The 22,406-nt window shown below is 39.5% G+C and overlaps 1 protein-coding gene across 1 annotated transcript in view; it reads right to left on the bottom strand.

Moving 5' to 3' along the window:
* The window catches only part of SLC39A8 (solute carrier family 39 member 8), an 81,810-nt gene that overhangs the window by 8,285 nt on the left and 51,119 nt on the right, over positions 1-22,406 (bottom strand). The gene's annotated exons all lie outside the window — the stretch shown is intronic.

Below are 22,406 nucleotides of genomic sequence, written 5' to 3'. Positions count from 1 at the left end.
AGGAGAAGCTCCAGAAGGATGGTAGGAGGGGTGAATTCATGTTTAGAATCAAACCCCATTCCCACCAGAGACACTCAGAGGGCGCAAACAAACCTTGTGTGTGCCAGGACCCAGGAACCCCACAGAGACTGAGACAGAACTGTGTTTGAGTGTCTCCTGCGGAGATGCGGATCAGCAGCGGAGTGCTTCAGGGGCAGGGGCTCTGGGTGCAGCAGACCTGCGTATGGCATAAGCCCTCTTGGAGGAGGTCGTCATTACCCCACCATAGAGCTGCCAGAACTTACACAGGACTGGGAAATAGAATCTTGGAGGGCACAAACAGAATCTTGTGCGCACCAGGACCCAGGAGAGAGGAGCAATGACCCCAGAAGAGACTGACCCAGACTTGCCCGTGAATGTCCAGGAGTCTCCAGTGGAGGCGTGGATAAGTGGTGGTTTGCAGCAGGGTTGGAGGCACTGACTCTAGCAGTGCATGCATGGGATCTTTTGAAGGAGGTCGCCATTATCTTCATTACCTTCAACATAGTTTGACCCCAGGTAAATAGTAGGGAGGGAACACAGCTCTACCCATCAACAGAAAATTGGATTAAAGATTTACTGAGCATGGCCCCATTCTATTGTATTGTATTGATTACAACAGAGAAAGGAATGCATCAAGGCTGTATACTGTCTCCCTGCTTATTTAACTTATATCATGAGAAACACTGGGCCGGATGAAGCACAAGCTGCAATCAAGATAGCAGGGAGAAATGTCAATAACCTCAGATATGCAGATGACACCACCCTTATGGCAGAAAGTGAAGAGGAACTTGAAGAGCCTCTTGATGAAAGTGAAAGAAGAGAGTGAAAAAGTTGGCTTAAAACTCAATGTTCAGAAAACTAAGATCATCGCATCTGGTCCCGTAATTTCATAGCAAATTATTTTGGGGGGCTCCAAAATCACTGCAGATGGTGATCGTAGCCATGAAATTAAAAGACGCTTGCTCCTTGGAAGAAAAGTTATGACCAACCTAGACAGCATATTAAAAAGCAGAGACATTACTTTGCCAACAAAGGTCTGTCTAGTCAAGGCTATGGTTTTTCCAGTAATCATATATGGATGTGAAAGTTGGACTATAAAGAAAACTGAGGGCAGAAGAATTGATGCTTTTGAACTGTGGTGTTTGAGAAGACTCTTGAGAGTCCCTTGGACTACAAGGAAATCCAGCCAGTCCATCCCAAAGGAAATCAGTCCTGAATATTCATTGGAAGGACTGATGTTGAAGCTGAAACTCCAATACTTTGGCCCCCTGATGTGAAGAATTGACTCATTGGAAAAGACCTTGATGCTGGGAAAGATTGAAGGAGGGAGGAGCAGGGGACAACAGAGGATGAGATGGTTGGATGGCATCACTGACTCGATGGACATGAGTTTGAGTAAACTCCAAGAGTTGGTGATGGACAGGGAGGGCTGGCATGCCACAATCCATGAGATCACAAAGAGTCAGACATGACTGAGCGACTGAACTGAATTGAACTGAGCACGGCCCCGCCCATCAGAACAAGACCCAGTTTCCCCCTCAGTCAGTCTCTCCCATCAGGAAGCTTCCATAAGCCTCTTATCCTTCTCCATCAGAGGGCAGACAGAATGAAAACCACAATCACAGAAAACTAACCAATCTGATCACATGGACCACATCCTTGTCTAACTCAATGAAGCTATGAGCCACGCCATGTAGGGCCACCCAAGACGGACAGGTCATTGTGGAGAGTTCTGACAATGACTTAGTACATGTCAAATGGGTGGCTTGGGGGAAAAGTCCCAGATTAGGAAACAATTACTGACAAAGAGAAACAAAGGCAATCACGAGAAAAGCCATAGAGAAAGTGACCTTGGCTTTGCAAAAACTTACTACCAAGATACACTTCAAAAGACTAGTTGTTTTTCTTTTCTAACTTGGTTTACCTAATCACATATTTATAATTTCCTTATTTACTTGTGATGACTTAGGGAAAAGCTTGCTAGACCAAGTCTTGACTACCTGACATTTTGTACAGAGCCTGTATACAAATTCCTTTAATTCTGAAAAACAAAGTAATATATCAGGTATAGTTCTTTTACCTCTGAGTACAGATATTACTATGTTTATTATACTTCCTTTAATCTTATAATCTTAGGTCTCAAATAACACTGTTGGCTAGATTAACTGTTATACATTTTTAAAAGTCTTAGAAGAAATGAAAGCAGGCAAACATTCGCAAACAGTTCTTTTTTAATTCACCTGGAACAAAGTCACTGAGCAGAGAGAACACTAGAGTCAAGTCTTCGTTAAATTAGGAATATTCTCTTTCCCGTTATTTTTTTTATCTTCCTTTGGTCTTGTTGCTTGTTTGCTTTCTTCCTTGTTTGACTTGTACACTAAATATGAGGCTATTTCTAACCTCAGTCATGATAAGGCAATGCAATCTAGTGAAAAGACCACTGGTCTGAAATCCAAGAGAACTAAGATCTGGCTTGGCTCTGACAAGAATTACAGTGTAATCATCAGCAAGGTACATAAAAATTGCTCACCTAAATTATTAATGAAAATGAAATCAAAGCAAAGCACAGACTAATCATAAGGAGGGGAGAAAGAATAGCATGAACAAAGTTATGAGAGGGGAAGGGAGACTGAGTACAATCCCAACTTAAGTATGGAGGGGAAGAAGAAAAAGTAAAATAAAAAAGCTCTAAGAAATCATAATGAAGAAAGCAACTGGGCTTATTGCAGAACAGTCTGAAGTTAAATTAGGCAGTTACAGAAAGTTAAAGAAGACCAAAAAAAGAGACAAAGAGGCGGGTGTGAGAGGAGGAGGAAGAGGAAGACAGGAAGAAGAAGGAGTGGCATATGTTGGGAGGAGCTGCTGCTGCTGCTGCTGCTAAGTCGCTTCAGTCGTGTCCGACTCTGTGCGACCCCAGAGACGGCAGCACACCAGGCTCCCCCGTCCCTGGGATTCTCCAGGCAAGAACACTGGAGTGGGTTGCCATTTCCTTCTCCAATGCATGAAAGTGAAAAGTGAAAGGGAAGTCGCTCAGTCGTGTCCGACTCCTAGCAACCCCATGGACTGCAGCCCACCAGGCTCCTCCATGCATGGGATTTTCCAGGCAAGAGTACTGGAGTGGGGTGCCATCGCCTTCTCCATGGGAGGAGCAGGAAGAGCTATCAAAAGAGGAAGATAAGTAGGATGAGGAAAAGGAGAAGAAAAAGGAGAGGGTGGAGAAGAACAAGGAGGAGGGCAAAGAGGAGGAGGAAGATTAGGAAAAAAAAGAAAGAACTTGGTTATCCTGCATAGGACATGGATCATATAAATATGGCTTATACCTGCAATGAAATACTATGCAGAGTAGCAGAGATGATGAATATCTGTATTTTTCCAAAACATAGCATTGAGGTAAAGTATATTTATATTTATACATAACAACATGCCTAGTAGGCACCTTTTGTAAAAATTTAGTATTATAATCTCATGATGGTTTGAGTGCAACTCGAAAAGATACATATAAAAATGCTAATCATGGTTCTCCCTTGAGGACAGTACTATGGGTAATCCTTGGGTTTCTTCTTTTGTCTTTTATGGGTGTTCTGGATTTTTTGCATTATGTTATTACAATACTCAGAAAACAAAACATTAAAGCCATGGGATGAGAACCAGCAAGAGGCAAAAGTGAACCTGTAATGACTCAGGAGTTATCACCAGCAAACAAGGTAAAGCTGGAGAAGCAGGCTGCCTTCCAGGTTTAGTCTGCATTTAAGAGGGTGTATGGTCCCACTGAGTGAAATCCTTTTTTGTTAAATTAATGGCTGCAAAGATCAGCAGGAACACTATCAGAATTCACTCTGCATTGGGGGAGGCAATGTGAGCCATGATTAATAAAAATGTTTTTTATGGTTTGTTATCTTCTATGTTACTGATAAGAAGGTAAAAGCAAGCAACCACTGCAGTTAAAGTTAAATTTCAAATTCCATATACCATGCTGAAAGAATTTTACAGAGCAAGAATTCTGGTTATTAAAAAAAAAAAGGCACCAAGTCAAAAAGGAAAGTAGAAACCCTCCAAAAACCATAATTAAGATGGCAAAAGGAAGTACAAATAAACAAAAGCTGAAAATTATATGCAAAGCTAAACATAAAATCTATACCCATAAAAGAGAAACTGACATAACATAAAAACTATAAAATATTATTTTAAGAGGCCACAAATAAAGAGAGGTGAGAGTTAAAGAAGAGGCACTGAATGCAAGCTAGCTTAATAATTCAAGGGAATGGGCTTTGGCGCAAAATGGGTGTGAGTTTAAGTAATGGCTCTGCTACTTAATAGATCCATGTCCTTTGGAAAGTTACTTGGATCTTAGCTAATGCAGTAAGGCAAGAAAAGTAAATAAAAGCTATATACATATTGGGAAGAAATAAATAAAACTGTCTTTGTTGGCAAATGGACATGACTGTCTACGTAGAAAATGCTAAAGGATCATCAAAAAAGCTCCTAAAACATAATAAGCAAGTCTGGCAAGGTTACAGGATGTGGGTTAACATATAAAAATCAGTTGCTTTCCAATATGCCAGCAATGAACAAGTAGAATTTGAAATTAAAATCATAATAGCATGTATATTAGTACCCCCTAAAATTAACTACTCAGATATAAATCTAACAAAATAGGTGGAAGACCTATATGAGGAAAGGCACAAAACTATGATGAAAGAAATCAAAGAAGAATTATTCCATTCATGCATTAGAAGACAATGAATAGTTGTCGAAATGTTAGTCCTTTCCAAGTTGAACAACAGACTCAGTGCAATCCCAATCAAAATCTCAGAATGTTATTTTGTCAACATTTTTTTTATTCTAAATCTATATGAAAACGAAAAATTCCTAGAATAGCTAACACAACATTGAAGGAGAGAAAGAAGTTAGATAACTGACACTATCTGACTTCAAGACTTACTACGAAGCTACAGCAATCAAGATGGTGCAGTATTGATGATATAACAGATAAATAGATCAATGGAAGAGAATAGAGAGCCTAGAAATAGACACATATAAACACGGTCTACTTATCTTGGACCAAGAAGCAAAAGCAATACAATGGAGGAAGTCTTTTCTTATATTCTTTGGCTTGTCTTCTCATTCTGTTGGTATTGTGTTTTGCAAGAAGGTTTAAATGGTACTGAAATAAGTGGATATCCATATTAAAAAAAAAAAAACAAGAGTCTAGACACAGACTTGACACCCTTCACAAAAAAATGAACTCAAAATGGATCATAGACCTAACTATAAATGCCAAACTCTAAAACTCCTAGATGATAAGATGGGAGAAAACCTAGATGACCCTGAGTACGGCCATGGCTTTTTAGATACAACACCAAAAGCATAACCCATGAAAGAAAGAATTGATAGCCTGGACTTTATTAAAATTTAAACCTTCTTGCAAAAGACAATGCCAATAGAATGAAAAGACAAGCCACAGAATGTGAGAAAATATTTGCCAAAGACAAATATCTGGTATCTGATAAAGACTTAAGCAAAATATACAATAAGAAAACAATCAATTAAAAAATGAGCCAAAGACCTTAACAGACACTTCATCAAAGAAGACTTACAGATGGCAAATAAGGGTATGAAAAGATGCTCCATATCATATGTCATCAGGGAAAAGCAAATTGAAACAAGATAACACTACACACCTATTAGAATGGCCAGACTCATTAACACTGACACCACCAAATACAGGCAAGGATTTGGAGCAGCAGGAACACTCATCCATTGCCAGTGGGAATGTAAAATGGTACAGACACTTTGGAAGACAGTTTGGCAATTTCTTACAAAACTAAACATATTCTTCCCATACAATTCAGCAATGATGCTCCTTGATATTCACCCAGAGAAGCTGGAAACTTATGTCCACATAAAGACCTGTACACAGATGTTTACAGTATTTTTTTCCTAATTGTGAAAACTTGGAAGCAACTAAGATATCCTTAATTAAGTGAATGGATAAATAAACTATGAGACATCCAGACAACAGAATCTTATTAAAGTCCCCCAGCCCCCAAATGAGCTATCAAGCCATGAAAAGACATGGATGACTGAAATGCACATTACTAAATACAAGAAGCCAAATTTGAAAAGGCTACATAGTGTATGATTGTAACTATATGACATTCTGAAAAAGGCAAAACTATATATGGAGACAATAAAAAGATTAGTGGTTGCCAGTTGGGGGAAAAGAGAGATGGATATGCGAAGCACAGAGAACTTTAGGGCAGTGGACATGCTCTATATGATGCTACAATGATGGATACATTACACATTTGTTCAAACCCAAGGAATGTGGAAAACCAAGAGTGAAATGGAAACAATGGACTTTGGTGATTATGATATGTCCATGGATGTTCACCAGTTGTAACAAATGTACTGATCTGGTGGGGGACGTTGATGATGGGGGAGGTTCCACAAGTGTGGAGACAGGGAATATATGGGAAATCTCTGTACTTTCCTCTCAACTTTGCTATGAACCTAAAACTGCTCTTAAAAAAAAAAAAAATACTTGGAATTGATTTTAGATTCCTTATCTGTAGAATAGAGAAAATAATACTACCCACTCCATAGGATTAAATGATGATTAAATGACATGTCTGTAAACTAAGTATGCCACAAATGGGTATTATTGCCACATAGATCATTTTATCGAACAAAGTACAGAGGAATAAAGCATTACGAAAAGGAAGAGAAACAAAAACTGCCTGAGAAAAGTGTGCATGACAAAAAACTGCTCACATATGATCCTTAAATAAATTCTCCTGCATACTGATCAAGATGATTGGAGTAAATGGGAGAAAAAGTAAATCTATGCAAAAAAGGAGCTTTGGAAAAGTGAGCGGGTGCAGCGACATATTAAACAGAAACAAGGAGCGACTCCCCCAGTGCTCCAGTGGTTAAGAGTCTGCCTTGCAATGCAGGGGACTCAGGTTTAATCTCCGGTCAGGGAACCAAGATCTCACATGCCTCGGAGCTACTGAGCCTGTGCACAAAAGATCCCGCTTATGGCAACTAAGACCCAACACAGACAAACAAATAAATACTTTAAAAAAAAAAAAAAAAAGAAAGGAAAAAAAGAAAAATTGTTAACAAGGAAGTGTGAGCTTGGACATAAATATACTCTACTGAACTTTCAACTACTAAGAGTCAGGAGGTTAATTAGCCAGAAGGTAAAATCCACTGTAAAAAGTATGCAGTCTGAGTTAACAAGTTTATCTGAATCAGACAACTGACCGCCAATAGGAAGAAAGGCATCTCTAAGATGTGAAGTAGTATCTTGCATAGTTAGCGTTTCAGTTTACAAAGCGCTTTCATATATTAGTGTCTTTGTTTTCTTTTGACCTTTACCACATCCTCATGAGTAAAACAGAACAAATATAGCATCCTAATTTTAGAGACAAGGAGAATGACAATCCAAGAATATAAATTACTTGCTCAACATCACACAGAAGGTGTTGGGATTAAGCTCCTTAATTATTTACCGAACACCTCTTTTAGAGCAGGCAGAACTCTGCAAAGAACCGAGAACTGAAACATAAATAAAAAGAACCTGCATGTTGCTGGAATTCATAGTCCCCAAAGGAACATCCAAGATTCAAACTTCAGGGCTGTGATGACTAATTCCCATTAGCCCTTTCAGAATGACTTCCCACCCTCTCACCCTGCTCTCTGTCCTGAAGCTGTTTTTCCTGAATGGGCCATTGCTACAGGCTTCCTGTCCTCTGGTTTCCATTTAAGATGGACAACTAGGAAGCCTTACAGGGAATTCAGGGGGAGAAAGAAAGGAGAAATCAAGATCTTTATTCCTTTGATACCCCCTTGTGCGGTCGACTCAAGCCGTCAATGACCCTCAGATGGAGAACACAGTTCGTCTCAAGACAACTCTATTCCTAGAAGCTCCTTCCTCTCCCTCCTTTGGGTCCAGGGGTGGTAATAATTTTGCCATTACTGGTCCCTGGTTCAGGCACTACTCTTCTACCCAACTCGCACCTTATAAATCAATCTTCCTGAAACTATTCTACTTTGAGTGGTCTGTTTCCTATTGGATCCTGATAGAATCACTGGTGCTGGAAATGGCCATAAAAAAAACAGGCCTCAAAATGGAATATAATTGGGGTTTTCATATATTCAAAGTATGGGAAATGGAACAGTGGTCACCCACAGGTAGGCTGCATTTTTTGCGGAAACCCAGGACATGAAAGGGCTCTGCAAGATCTGGGCTGTGCTCTAAGTTTTCCTGCCATTTGGTTCTTACGACCCAGCAGACTAAGTGCTATTAGAAAAGTCTGTGGCAGAGAGAGATGCTGAAAGGAGCCTTCTGGCAAGCCCTGGTCAGAGAATTCACAGCACAGGTCCCTAAGATGTTAGGGTAAAGCCATGCCCTCTTTTGCCATTAACTATTCTTTATCTATCCCTGGTGGCTCAGATGGTAAAGCATCTGCCTACAATGCGGGAGCCCTGGGTTCAATCCCTGGTTTGGGAAGATCCCCTGGAGAAGGAAATGGCAACCCACTCCAGTACTCTTGCCTGGAAAATCCCATGGATGGAGGAGTCTGGTAGGCTACAGTCGATGGGGTCGCAAAGAGTCGGACATGACTGAGCGACTTCACTTTCACTTTCTTTTCATTCTTTATCTCAAGACTTCCCAGGTGGCACTAGAGGTAAGGAAACCACCTGTCAGTGCAGGAGTCATAAGAGATGCAGGTTCTATCCTTCAGTTGGGAAGATCCCCTGGAGGAGGGCGTGGCAACCCAGTTCAGTATTCTTGTCTGGAGAATCCTCATGGACAGAGGAGCCTGGCAGGCTACAGTCCACAGAGTCACAAAGAGTCGGACACAACTGAAGCAACTGAGCATGCACACACAAATGGAGAGACTTACCTCGTGCCCATGGGACATCAAGTGAGTGAGAGGTCATACGCAACATGAACTGGAAGTTATCTGATCCAACAAGCCATAAATTCAGTTGCCCACACCAGCATTCCATTATCAAATTTATAAACAAAAACAAGCCCATACCAGCCTTGAAGATACAAGCAAATTACAATGGCAGTTGATTCCGACCCTCATAACCTAAGCCTAATACTGCATCTTTTTTTCCTCAACAACAGTAAGGCTACATGGGGCGTTTCCTATGGCCAGTTAACTGTGAATAGTGTTCCAGCACCAACCAGCTATAGAATCTTACTCACAATGAACTTAAAATATAGATAAAGATAAATCCTCCAAGTGGGCAGAACTTTTAAGTGTGACGTTGAACTTCACGTAGAAGTAATGGCCTGAGATATAGGTCTACACTAACTCATGAGGGAGAGCTCAAGGAGTGGGCCAGGTGAACAGAGACTTTCAAAAGACAAAACTGGAAACTGGTGGCAGAGATCTGGGGAAAAACATATAGACGGACCACCTGTAAGAGGTGCAGAATGTGAAGACCATTCTATTCTGTTGAATCTCATAAGAGGCTACCACCGAGGATGGTCTCAATAATAAGCACACAAGAAGACTGTAAATATCATTTTGGGCATCTTTTATCAGCCATCCCAGTGTCTGCTTAATGGCCTATACACAAAGAAGTCAGATTAGTGGGGATGGAGACCATTCATGGGGGATTTCAAAGTGCTCTAACACAAATTTGGAGAGAAAGAGGAGAGGGGGACCAGGGTATTTATTCCCTGGGCTCCCTCCTTGGGGGGGTAACTTAGGCTGGCTATGACCCTAATGAGAGATCCCTGCTCCACTGAACAGTGGCTTTCTGTACAAAACTAGTTCCCTCCAAGTTCTAGTAAACTTCTTCCTCCCCCTTCCCTTTGGACATAAGATTGCTAACAGTTCCACCATTTCAAGTTCCAAGTTTACTGCACTTTCCCCTGTGGTTAACCCACACTTTGCCCCGAATTTTTTAATTGCCCATTTTCTATTTTGTATCTTGCCTTGAAAACACCATCTCTTCTGGAAAGGATGATTGATTCAAACTCATCTGCTCATTCTCCATACAGCAATCCCTGACTCTGTATATACTATTAAATATATTTCAACAGAAAAACTTGCAAAAAGGATTAAATAGACACAAAGATATAAAGAGTTAAAGGCACTATTCTGCTGCTGCTGCTTAGTTACTTCAGTCATGTCAGACTCTGTGTGGCCCTATGGACTGTAGCCCACCAGGCTCCTCTGTCCATGGGATTCTCCAGGCAAGAATACTGGGGAGGGTTACCATGCCCTCCTCCAGGGGATCTTCCCCACCCAGGGATCAAACCTGGGTCCCCTGCATTGCAGGCAGATTCTTTACCACTGAGGCACCAGTGAAGCCCTAAAAGCAATATACAATAAAAAATTTCAATAGATTTTGTCTTTATATTTTCAAGTGATTTCAATGGACTTTATAGCTGATGGTTCCTTTATCCTTCCTCTAGCCCTAAAAAGTCAGTCTCGGCTTACAAAAACCAAAATCAAACTTCACAGGAGAAAGGAGAAATTATTTTTATTCTTTAATGCCTATAACCAAATATAATTCAAATGTACTTAGTCTCTAGTCATTTGGTTTCAGGAAAAAACTTCATAACCATTTTCAAAACTCTCCTTGCAATGAAAATAACCATTAACAAGAAAATAACAATTTCCAGAAACCTTGAACATGGTTTCCTTTCCCTCTGCCTCTTCTGTGAAATTAGACTGAAGTTGTTTAGCTCCTTAGGAGTTGAAATAATAGTTTCTCATTTTCAGCTGGGGACCATATCACTTTACTATCCTACAAAAATAATTTAAGAGAAATCTGAGGGGTTTTCAAGAAATTAGGCTCCTATTTTGCCAATGAAACTTAAAGTATATAGTAATTAAGTATTTACAGTTTCCTAATGGACCACTTACGCCACTCTGAAAGGAAGCCTACTGTTTCTACAGACCAGGAGGGCATTAATACTCTGATACATTCGGGAAGCAGAACACCATTTCTTATAAAAAGCCTGCATAATGTACTCCCCATCCCACACAACCCTCATTATTACTGAGAAGTCTTAAAGGGACTCAGAAGGCACTAGGAAATTGGTTAAGTTTTCATGTAAGTTGGAGAAATTTGTTGCTGCGCTCTTGAAAAATGAAGTTCCCCAAAGGCAGGGATACCTACATTGCTCAGTATGAAGTCCTACAGAATAGTTCAGATGAGGAGACATGGGAAGGGTGGGATATGGTAGGGGAACCGCCCCCATGCAGCAGCTGCCTGTGGTGTAATTACCATCTGACATGAATTATGTGAAATGAACTGAAATACAGAAGATCCCACCCAGTGCACTGCAAGTGACTGACTACCCAGGCCTGCAAAAGATGAGGGTGGGCTGTCTGATCTGCAGAGAACTAGAAGCGCAAGTTTCTTAGGGCAAGAAGCTCAGGACAGTGGTAAGAGACCAGGGATGACAGCTGACAAGAAGGACAAGAGCAAGCACCAGCTGCAGTCACTGCAACAGAAGAAGCGATGATGAGCATAGTGGAGGTGTTAAGAGACAGGCAGCCTGCCAGTAGTGAAGAACGTGAGCAACAAAGGGTTAACCCTGTCCTCTGAGACAGCAACCAGTCCCTGGTCTCTAGTAAAATGGAGCATCTTCACTTAGTATGTGGAGAGTGAGGGGTGAGAATTACACAGTACACAGGGGATGGGGTACGAGGACCTCCTTTCCTCTTAAAGATATAAATATGATTCTCTGAGGATTCGCTTACCAGTTAAAGAAAAGAAGAATTTTACTGACATACAGTTGATTTACAATGTTGTGTTAATTTCCACTGTATGGGAAAGTGACTCTGTCATACATACATGTATATTCTTTTTTTAAAAACAAAGATGTAATTTTATTGGCTTTGTTTCCACTCGTTGTTTGTTTGCTTTTTGTTGTTGGGTTTCATTGTTTTTATTTTTTATTTTCTGGCTGTGCCACTTGGCATGTGGGATCAAACCCACACCCACTCCATTAAAAGCTCAGAATCTTAACCACTGGACCACTAGGGAAGTCCCATATACAATATTTCTTTATAGTCAAGAAAAGAAATTTCCTACTGAGGAACTGAGCATGAAAGACATAAGGTATACTCAGGGAGCACAGAAGAGTAATACCGATATAGTAGTGGTGGAAGTGAAAGCCACTCACATGTCCAGCTCTCTGCGACCTCATTGACTGAACAGTCCATGGGATTCTCCAGGCCAGAATGCTGGAGTGGGTAGCCTTTTCCTTCTCCAGGGCATCTTCCCAACTCAGGGATCGAACCCAGGCCTCCTGCACTGTAGGTGGACTCTTTACCAGCTGAGCCACCAGGGAAGCCCAAGAACACGGGAGTGGGCAGCCTATCCCTTCTCCAGCGGATCTTCCTGACCCAGGTATCAGACTGGGGTCTCCTGCACTGCAGGCACATTCTTTACCAACTGAACTATCAGGGAAGCCCAGTAATAGTAGTACAAGTCATTTAATCATCACAATAACCTTAAGAGGTTATTGGTCCCACTTTATAAATGAGGAAAGTGAAGTATAAAGAGATTAAGTAATGCTCAGAGTCATACCTCTAGAAAAGAGCAGAGACAGTATTTAAACTTCTATGCCAAACAAGCTATGCCTATGATCTCCAGGAAAGGTGGGGTTTTATTTCCTCTTATTCGTTCCTGTTCATCCAGTAGGTAGCACTACAAGCAGTCTGAATAGATGAAGGTGAAGTAATAGTAAAAGTACATTTTTTCTCATGACAAATTCACAGATCATTGTCATATGCAGCACCTATTCCAGTCTCTCCAAAGAGCAAACATAATGGGCATTTATACAATGTGGGAAAGGTTTGCATAGAAAAATGCCCCTTAATTAATTCCGAACTGGTTCATCTACATTAAAAAAAAAAACAAAAACTCTGAAAGTGCAGAAGTGTTTTTGTTGTTCTTTGTTTTCTTACCAATTCTTTAATGTCGTGGAGCCAGATCCAAAGCTCCTGGCAGACAAGGATTTTGTCTGCATTTCAGCCCCAAATGTAACACAGCTGAGACTTCCCTGGTGGTCCAACGGTTAGGAATCTGCACTTCCACTGTAGGGGGCCCGGATTTGATCCCTGGTCAAGGAACTAAGATAAGATCCCACATGCCTGTTGCACTGTGCATCCAAAAATTAATCGAATATATAGATGGAGGTGTTCAATAAATTTTTAAAAATAAATCAGGGGGAGAGGGGACTTGTTTTGCTCAACTGAATGGACTGACAGAATGCCAAAATCACACTTTAGTCAGCAGCTGTCAGCACCTCTATAGCCATTCCAGTGGCCACCAGAGGACTGAAGGCTTTAATTAGCAGCTATTTTGCATCTAATTCAAGGATAGTTACACGGTTTTAAGAAGATTGTTGGAGGAAAGTGAAAGTGAAGTCGCTCAGTCGTGTCCGACTCTTTGCGACCCGTGGACTGTAGCCCACCAAGCTCCTCCACCCATGGGATTCTCCAGGCAAGAATACTGGAGTGAGTTGCCATTTCCTTCTCCAGGGGATCTTCCCGACCCAGGGATCAAACCCAGGTCTCCCACATTGCAGGCAGACGCTTTAACCTCTGCACCACCAGGGAAGCCCTTAAATACAAGAATACAGTCTCTCAGAAAACCTCCTATAGAGACACAGAACTTCAGATCCAAGTAGTAACATCAAAGATTTCAAGGGAGGAAAGGAAGCCAGGTTGAAAGAAGAAGAGGGAGGAGGCGGGAGAGGGGGGTGAAAGGGGTGGCCTTACAGACGTCTCCTGCCACCTACAGATGCCCAGGCATTATGGGACTTTTCCCTGGGCCTCCAGAGAAGGGAGGACTGGAACTCGGCCCTACCAGAAATCAGACCAGACCAGAACCAGAATTTGAGTTCTCTGCCAAGAGGAGGTGATCAGTCTCCAATCCTCAGCTCAGGCTGAGGGCCCTTTGACCAGATTCCTGTGTCCAGAATTGGGGGACTAGAAAAACAGGGAAGGATAGGAAGGGTTAAGGAGAGGAAAGAGAGAGGGAAGGGGAGAGAGGTCAATAAAGTCTCTTGTTCCTTACCAGTCAGGGCACTCTGGCCAGTTGTCCACATCAGGAAGAGACCAGGGACCAAAGGGTCCCAGTTGCAGCCGCTGGGTCTGGTCCATCGGCAGGCAAGCTGGCCCCTGAGTACCCCGAGTGGTCAGAATGTTGGAGGAAAGGAGCCTGGAAATCATAGTAGCAACAAAAGCAACCAACACCACCAAGTGCTTACCATTTGAAAGGTACTCTTCTAAATGCCTTGAGAAGAGTCCCTCTAACATCCAATCACAGATGAAGTCATGTGGGTGGCAGAGGTAAGGCCAGGACCAAGATCCACCTCACTGGAGATGGAAAAGCCACTGAACCAAGATGATCTGACTCTTAAGCCCACGCAATAGAAGGCAGAAAAGGCTGCTCAGAAGGACTGAGTTTTTCCAGATAAGAAACTTTGAGTTCAGTAATTTATTGCTACAATAATGGGTTATTTTATTGCTATTGCCAGTTTCCATCCTGAAAGGTACCAGATTCAAGTACCTCTGGTTCTGAGTAGAATACACTAAGCTGATGTGCTGAGGTTTGCTAACACTTCAGACACACTTAAAAATAATACCTCCAATCATTGAGGGGATAAAACACCATCCTCTAGCTTTCAAATCTACTCCATATAATCTTTTGTTTACAGACTGAAGTACAGACGGGGAGAAAGATACAATTTTCTGACTGCCCCTTCCTGAATTTGTTACATTTAGTAAAATGTAATTTTAGATCTAGGTGCTTATTTGAGATGGTCAATACTTATTTAAATAGAACACAGTAACACTTCTGACCTTCTTTCAATTCCTAAAACCAACCAAACTCTTTCCCACCCTGGAGATTTTGCACTTTCTGTTTCCACAGCCCTGACCTTCTTCTCCCTGATCTTTGCATGCATAGCTGCTTCCTATAGTCTGTATTTTAGCTTAAATATGTCCCTGACCACTCAAACTGCATGCAGACATCATCACATTACCACATTTCAATTCCCTGCACAGCATCTATAATCCTATAAGGTTAGGCTGTGTGCACACAGAGTGCCAGAGATCAGACACATTTTCTAATTTGCCACAATATCTCCAGGGTATGGAACAGAGATCGGCACTGGGCGTGTGATCACAGGATACATGAGTGAATGACAGAATGAAAAACTAAATCCCATCCTCCTGCCCATTAACACAGCCTCACTGATTTGGCCTATAGACCAGGATATCATTCAGAACATGAAACGTTACCCCAAAAGAAGGCTCATTTTAAGACTGCCTTTATTATTTTAAGATATAAGTTAAGTGACTGAAAGTTTGGTCAAAGTCACAAAAACTACAAAGAATCAAGAGAATTTTTCTGCAAAAATGACACCCTCCCAGTAAAGAATTTTTGCAGTTTTACTTTCCAAATGTAAAACAATCTCTCGATTTGCTTTTTTTACAACCTAGAAAACTATTGATGATCCCTCACTTCAGTTTTTCTGATATGTATTTTACAACCTAATAATAAAAGATGAACTAGAAAGCATCAAGCCAGACGCATGGTTTACTAACACTTCAAAAGTAATCTTTACTGGTGCCTTCTGAGCTATTGAATTTTTTTTTTTAATCTGACTTCACTGAGTTGCTGTGAAGGTTTAATAAAGTCATGCTCATTAGCAATTTGATAATCTTAAGTAGAAGTTTCAGTAAAGTTTGTTCTTTTTTTTTTTTTTTACTTTTAATGCTCTGATACTTGATGTCAGAAATAAAAAGCAAACAGAATAATTTTAAAAAGAAATGGGGTCATGTACACTCTGCTATATTAAAATGGAGAATCAACAAGGACCTACTGCATAGCACATGAAACTCAACTCAGTGTTGTGAGGCAGTCTGGATGGGAGTGAGGTTTGGGGGAGAATGGATACATGTATATGTATGGCTGAGTCTCTTCACTGTTCCCCTGACCACAACATTGTTAATCAGCGATACCCCAATACAAAATAAAAAGTTTAAGGTTTGAAAAAAAATACCAACTGAATAATCAAGTTTTAATATTAAAAAAAGAAAGAAATGGAGGCTTACACATTAAGATCTCTCCTTTTGATTGATAAAAACTCAAACTTATAACAGATCTGGATATATTGGGCCACTGATCAACATAGCAAGCAAAGTTAGATAGGAGAAAGTCACAACTTAACTAACAGAAATGAGTTATTAACCTAATTGCACTGAAATGCTCAAAAAGGGACTAAAATCCCCTATCTAAAAAGCAAGTACACCGGAAAATCAAATTTAACCTCCCATCAACGATCTGACTGTAACCTGATGGTACATTTACTAACAGCAAATACTTAATTTGGTCTTAAATACCTTCAATTATTTTTATTCACTAAGATAACCAGTGAAATATTGATAGCTATAAAAGTGCTATGTGTGATCAGGACATTTGTCTCAGACATAAAACTGGATAGGAAAAGATAAGCAGATAAATACCTAAAGGGATGTGTGTGTGTATGTGTGTGTGTGTGCGCGCGTGTGTGTAACAATCTGCTGATGTTCTGCTGCAGACTGTAGCAGTATCAAACTCAAAAAACATCTTCACAAGACCACAGTTCATTTGCAAGATACTTCAGCCTTGTGATCTTTCTAATTTAGAATTCTTGTTTTTGAAATATACAGAATAAATATAACACGGAATAATAGAATATAGAATAAATTTTACCTCCCCAAGAGCTTCTACTCAGGACATGACTTTTACTCATTACACTAAAACATCCCATACTTTGGCAAATTTTCCATCATGCAATCCACTGAGTAAAACTTACTCACCAGGTCTTGATCCAGTATTCCCAAACTGCAAGATGTAGCATGTAAAGAACACAGCACCACATAAATATTTTTAAATGAGCAAACAGGAGATATAAAGAGGCCTATTTTGGCAAGTTCAGTGTTTATGATATGGATATCTTTTATAACTCAACCTTAAAAAAATTTGAAAAAGCTGATATTAAAGACACACCAGCAATAGAATATATATTTACATTTTTTCCATTGCTTATGCTGCCTTGCATAATAAAATTAAGCAAGGACACAATAAAACTAGGCAACTCTTTCTGATGCCCAGAATAATTTACTTGAACCTCTTATTTTTTTCTCATTTTTCAAAAGAAAAATGTATTGGCATTCATTCTCAATTTTTTAATCAATCAGGGTGCACGACAAAGCAACACAGCAATTCTTCATTATACTAATGGGGGAAACATTAACTTGACATCAAGCCTAATTGAGTAAAATGTCACTAATTCTTCTCAATAAGGACAAGTCCTGCTTGATTAGTGAAAGCAATTTAGTATAGGACATGTTTAGATAAGTACACTTCTATTGCTTCCAAGAATTCACACTAACAAACAAAATCCACAGCCAGCATGAGGTGTGGCAGAAGGCCTTCAGAAAACCCACCATGTTGTATGGGTAAGATTAACGGGGCATCTCAATTCCATAATGACAATTTGGTGTTTCTTTAAAGAACTTGAAAACTTTAGGTGCATCTTCCTAACAAATTATTTCAAAAGCAATTTTGATAGAGGATACCCAAAGTACTCTATGGGGAAGGGAGTGACTACCCACTCCAGTATTCTGGCGTGGAGAATTCCATGGACTGTATGTCAGTCCATCGGGTCGCAAAGAGTCGGACACAACTGAGCGACTTTCACTTTCACCTTCAAGTACTCTCCAACCCAGTCTAAAAGGAAAATACAACAAATCATACGTTATTAGTTATGATATATAAGTAGAATCGAAATTAATGAGGTTTCACTCTGCCGGCAATCCTCAAGTTGTACTGCAGAAGTTCCCTTGTAAGTTCATTGTTAGAAATCAGAACTGACTAGAGCAATGTTCCCATTAGGAAGGTCATGTCATGCATATATGCAGAAGGAACAGGAGGTTACAAATCAAGACTCCAGGAGGGGATCTCATCATAACTTTGCCATTTATTGTCTGTGTGACTTATTTAACTGAGTCTTAATTAAATCTGTAAACAGACTTAACACCTATTTCACAGGGTTGTTGTAGGGATTAAACATAATAGCTGTTAAGGTACCTACTACAGCACTCTCTACTTTCACCCCTGAGCATTTATTTTCTTTATCAAGTATTCTCAATCATTACTCTGTGCTAGGGCAATGCAAACAAAGACTTTATCAACGAGAGTATGATATCCAGAAGACCTATGAGACGTCTTCTATTTACACCTGGAAACCTAGCTCCATCTCACCCCAGCCCCTGGCTGTTTCCTTCTGTATTCCTCTGCAGTGCCGCTGAGGACAGAATTGCCTACTAAGTGGGACTTTGTGCACCAAAGTCTCTTCTAATGTACCTGGACACTGAGAAGTTTGGTCTAAAGGGAAAACAAATAACCTCTGAGTTCAACTGCCTTCATATTCTTTATTCAGACTTGCTATTTGGTTTTGTTTTCTGCAAACATCCATGAAAACCTTGTTCTCAACTATTCTGGAAAACTTCATAAACATAACTCTTGACTGTAAATTGTTCCTATACTAAAGCAATCCATCAATTCTGAACCTTCACAATGTACCCAACCATAACGTCACAGAAAACCCACGGCATAAAATGCTTTCCTCCTTCCCGCTGATTTGTGCTTATGAACCTGACCAGAGCCCACAACTTTATACCAACGCTCCTACTCGAAATCAAAAGTTGCCTAATTATTCTGCGATTGAAATAGAGAACTTTGTGGCTTTGAGGCCACACACAAGGCTGGCTGCTGTTGCTCTCCCTTCATCCCCACACCTTCTCAGCAAGATGGTGATGTCTGGTAGCATGGTAGTGCTAGCAATAAAATGTTACTTCACAGCTACGCTTCTTCATTACTTTTTAAATATTTGATTTAGTTCTCACCATAATCCTTATTGGGAGAGACACTGGCCAATTTAAAGACGAAAAGAAAATTCGTTTTAGGGAAGTACAGTAACCCGACTAGTTGTGAGTCAAAATTTCAACTCAGATCTATCTGGCTCAAGTTCTTATTTTAAAAAAGTTTTTATGAAAATATAGTTGATTTACAGTGATGTGTTCATTTTAGGTATATAGCAAAGTAATTCAGCTATATATTATATACATATAGATATTCTTTTTCAGAATCTTTTCCACTATAGGTTATTACAAGATATTGAATATGGTCCTCCATGCTATATACAGTAGGACCTTGCTGTTTATCTATTTTATATATAGTAGTGTATACCTGTCAACCCCAAATTCCCAATTTATCCCTCTCCTTTGGCAACCATAAATTTGTTTTCTACGTCTCTGAGTCTATTTCTGCTCTGTAAATACGTTCATTTACATCACTTTTTTAGATTTCACATATAAGTGATATTGAACGCTATTTGTCTTTCTCTCTCTGCCTTACTTCCCTTAGAATGATAATCTCCAGGTTCATCCATGCTGCTGCACATGGCATTATTTTGGCTCAAGTTCTTTTGACAAAGCAAAGTTGCTCTAATTTTCATGTTACTAATCAATGATACCTAGTGAATAATACTGTAGAGTTCGTAAATGACACCATTTTTGCCAGAAAATATTATCTACTCATTTAGTCTTCCACTGCACTTTAAGACGTCTCAATTTTAGAAGAAAAAAAATTAAGTATAGATTATCCATACTTGTTTATAGTACAGAAAAAGAAAAAAAATTCCAATAAAATTCAACATTGAGAAAAATACTTAGTAAATTCTGAATATGAGAGAACTTTCTTGATCGAATTAATGGTATCTATTAAAAGAAAAAAAACAGAGCCAGCCACCTTCCAAACTTAAAAGTGTGCCCATCAAAGTCAGAAACAAGACAAAACACCAGTTATCACTACTTCTACTCAATAGTATCCTGTGAATCCTTGCCAATGTAACAAGAAAAAGTGTTATAACAATTATAAAGAAAAAAACTTGCTTATTTACTCAGTGACATCTACATAGGAAATCCAAAAGAGCAAACAAGTAAAACACAAAGAATTATAGAAGACTTCAGCAATACTGCAGGATTAAAATCAATACACTGAATTCAATTTACTTCTACATAATAATTAGAAAATAGAGTAGGAAACGATACCATTTATAATGCTCACAGAGCTACAAAGTAATTAGGGATAAATCCAACAGAACACTTTAAAGACATTTCTACAGAAAATTACAACACAAAGAAAATCTGAAATCTCACAAAAATGTTAGCTGTCCCTCAACTTATCTCTAAGTCCAATGCAATGTCAATAAAAATCCCCAAAATGATATTGACATGAAAGAACAAAAATAATTTTCACTGAAAACAAGAAGGTAAAGAGCCTTGTCTTAGGACATTCAATGTTCACTATAAATTATAATAGTGCATTGAGATAATAAGGTTGAAATTTGTTAATAGACAAATGAAAGACAAATCAAAGTCTAGATATAAGCACATTGATATACAGAAACTTGACATATGGCAGCAATAAGATGTGCTCTTCAATAACAGAAGCTAGATTAACTGCTTATCTATACAGAAAGAAAAAAACTGGGTCCTTTACTTATACACAAAAATAAATTCCACATGGAATATTAAACTTTAACCTTTTTGAAAAAAAAATACAGAAGACTATCTTCTTTACTTTGGCAAAGGGAACCTGTTTTAAACAAAATACAGAAAGTAAAAATCTTGAATGAAAGTCTTGATATATTTTACTACATTTAAGTTAAAACTTGACAAAATTCAATTTAAATGACATGAAAAAAGAAGTCATAGACTTTGAGAATATATTTGTAATCCATTTAATCAATGAAGATTAGCATCCAAAATATATACAAAACTCCTCCAAATGACAAAGACTATCCTTGACTAAGCTTTAGCCAGGATCCTCTGAGCCCAGTTCTCAACTATACTTCACTCTCAGGCTTCTTTGCCCCAGTGTACAGAGCCCAGTTGTAGCAGGGCTCATGCTAAGTCAGTTTAGTAAAAATCCCTGTATTCTTGATATCTGATCATCTTGGTCTGCCTTTAGCAAGATTCTGTCAAATTGGTTTAACAAGGATCCTTCCTGGAACTCTCCAGTGGTCCAATGATTAAAACTCTGTGCTTCCACTATAGGGCACATGGGTTCCATCTCTGGTCAGGGAAGTTCTTCCTGCAGCTCAGTGCAGCCAAAAAAAAGAAAAAAGGATCCCTCCTACTCTGAATGTCTCCACTTAGTAATTCTCTATCCACTGACTGCCTCACTCTGCTTGTTAGACATAAATCCTCAGCTGTCTCTGTTATATTCCAAGTTGAGCCCCACCTCTCTACTCTATAGCAAGAGTTGACCCCTACTTCTATAATCTTAAAGTATTCCTTGCCATTTTAACAAGTCTGAGAATAATATTTCTGCAATACAAATCAATAAGAAAAGATGATAAGCAACTCAACTAAAAATGTGTGAGACAGATGAACAAGAAACACAAAAGGAAACTTATGACCAATAAGCATATAAAGAGATGCTCAACCGCTAGTGATCAGAAATAAACAGAGGCTAATCACAGAAAGACACCATTACAAAGTCATTAAATAAGCAATAGGTATTTTTTTAAAGTCTGAAATGTCCAACAATCACTAAAGAAAGCAATTCTCCAATTGTGGAGAAAATGTGAATTCTCCTCTGATGCTGAGGAGAGTGTAAATAAGTATAACAGTCTGGAGAGTGATTTGTTGTTATTCAGTAAAATTACATATGGACATACCTGATGACCCATTTCTTACAAGTCCAGCTATGTACCCCAACCTTTCTCACAGAAGTTCTATGAGACAAGCCCTAGTACCTTAAGGCATCCATAGTATATAGTAAATTATTTTGTTTGCTGTACACTTTTCCATATATATATATGTTTTGCCTCTGGATGAAAGTGAAAGAGGAGAGTGAAAACATTGGCTTAAAGCTCAACATTCAGAAAATGAAGATCATGGCATCTGGTCCCATCACTTCATGGGAAATAGATGGGGAAACAGTGGAAACAGTGTCAGACTTTATTTTGGAGGGGCTCCAAAATCACTGCAGTTAGTGACTGCAGCCATGAAATTAAAAGACGCTTACTCCTTGGAAGAAAAGTTATGACCAACCTAGATAGCATATTCGAAAGCAGAGACATTACTTTGCCGACTAAGGTCCGCCTAGTCAAGGCTATGGTTTTTCCAGTGGTCATGTATGGATGTGAGAGTTGGACTGTGAAGAAGGCTGAGCACCGAAGAATTGATGCTTTTGAACTGTGGTGTTGGAAGACTCTTGAGAGTCCCTTGGACTGCAAGGAGATCCAACCAGTCCATTCTAAAGGAGAT

The sequence above is a fragment of the Capricornis sumatraensis genome, chromosome 7 (assembly GCF_032405125.1).
Source record: "Capricornis sumatraensis isolate serow.1 chromosome 7, serow.2, whole genome shotgun sequence".
NCBI classification, from domain to species: domain Eukaryota; kingdom Metazoa; phylum Chordata; class Mammalia; order Artiodactyla; family Bovidae; genus Capricornis; species Capricornis sumatraensis.
Note: the sequence above shows the minus strand (reverse complement) of the source record. Positions and strands in the feature narration are given on the sequence as shown.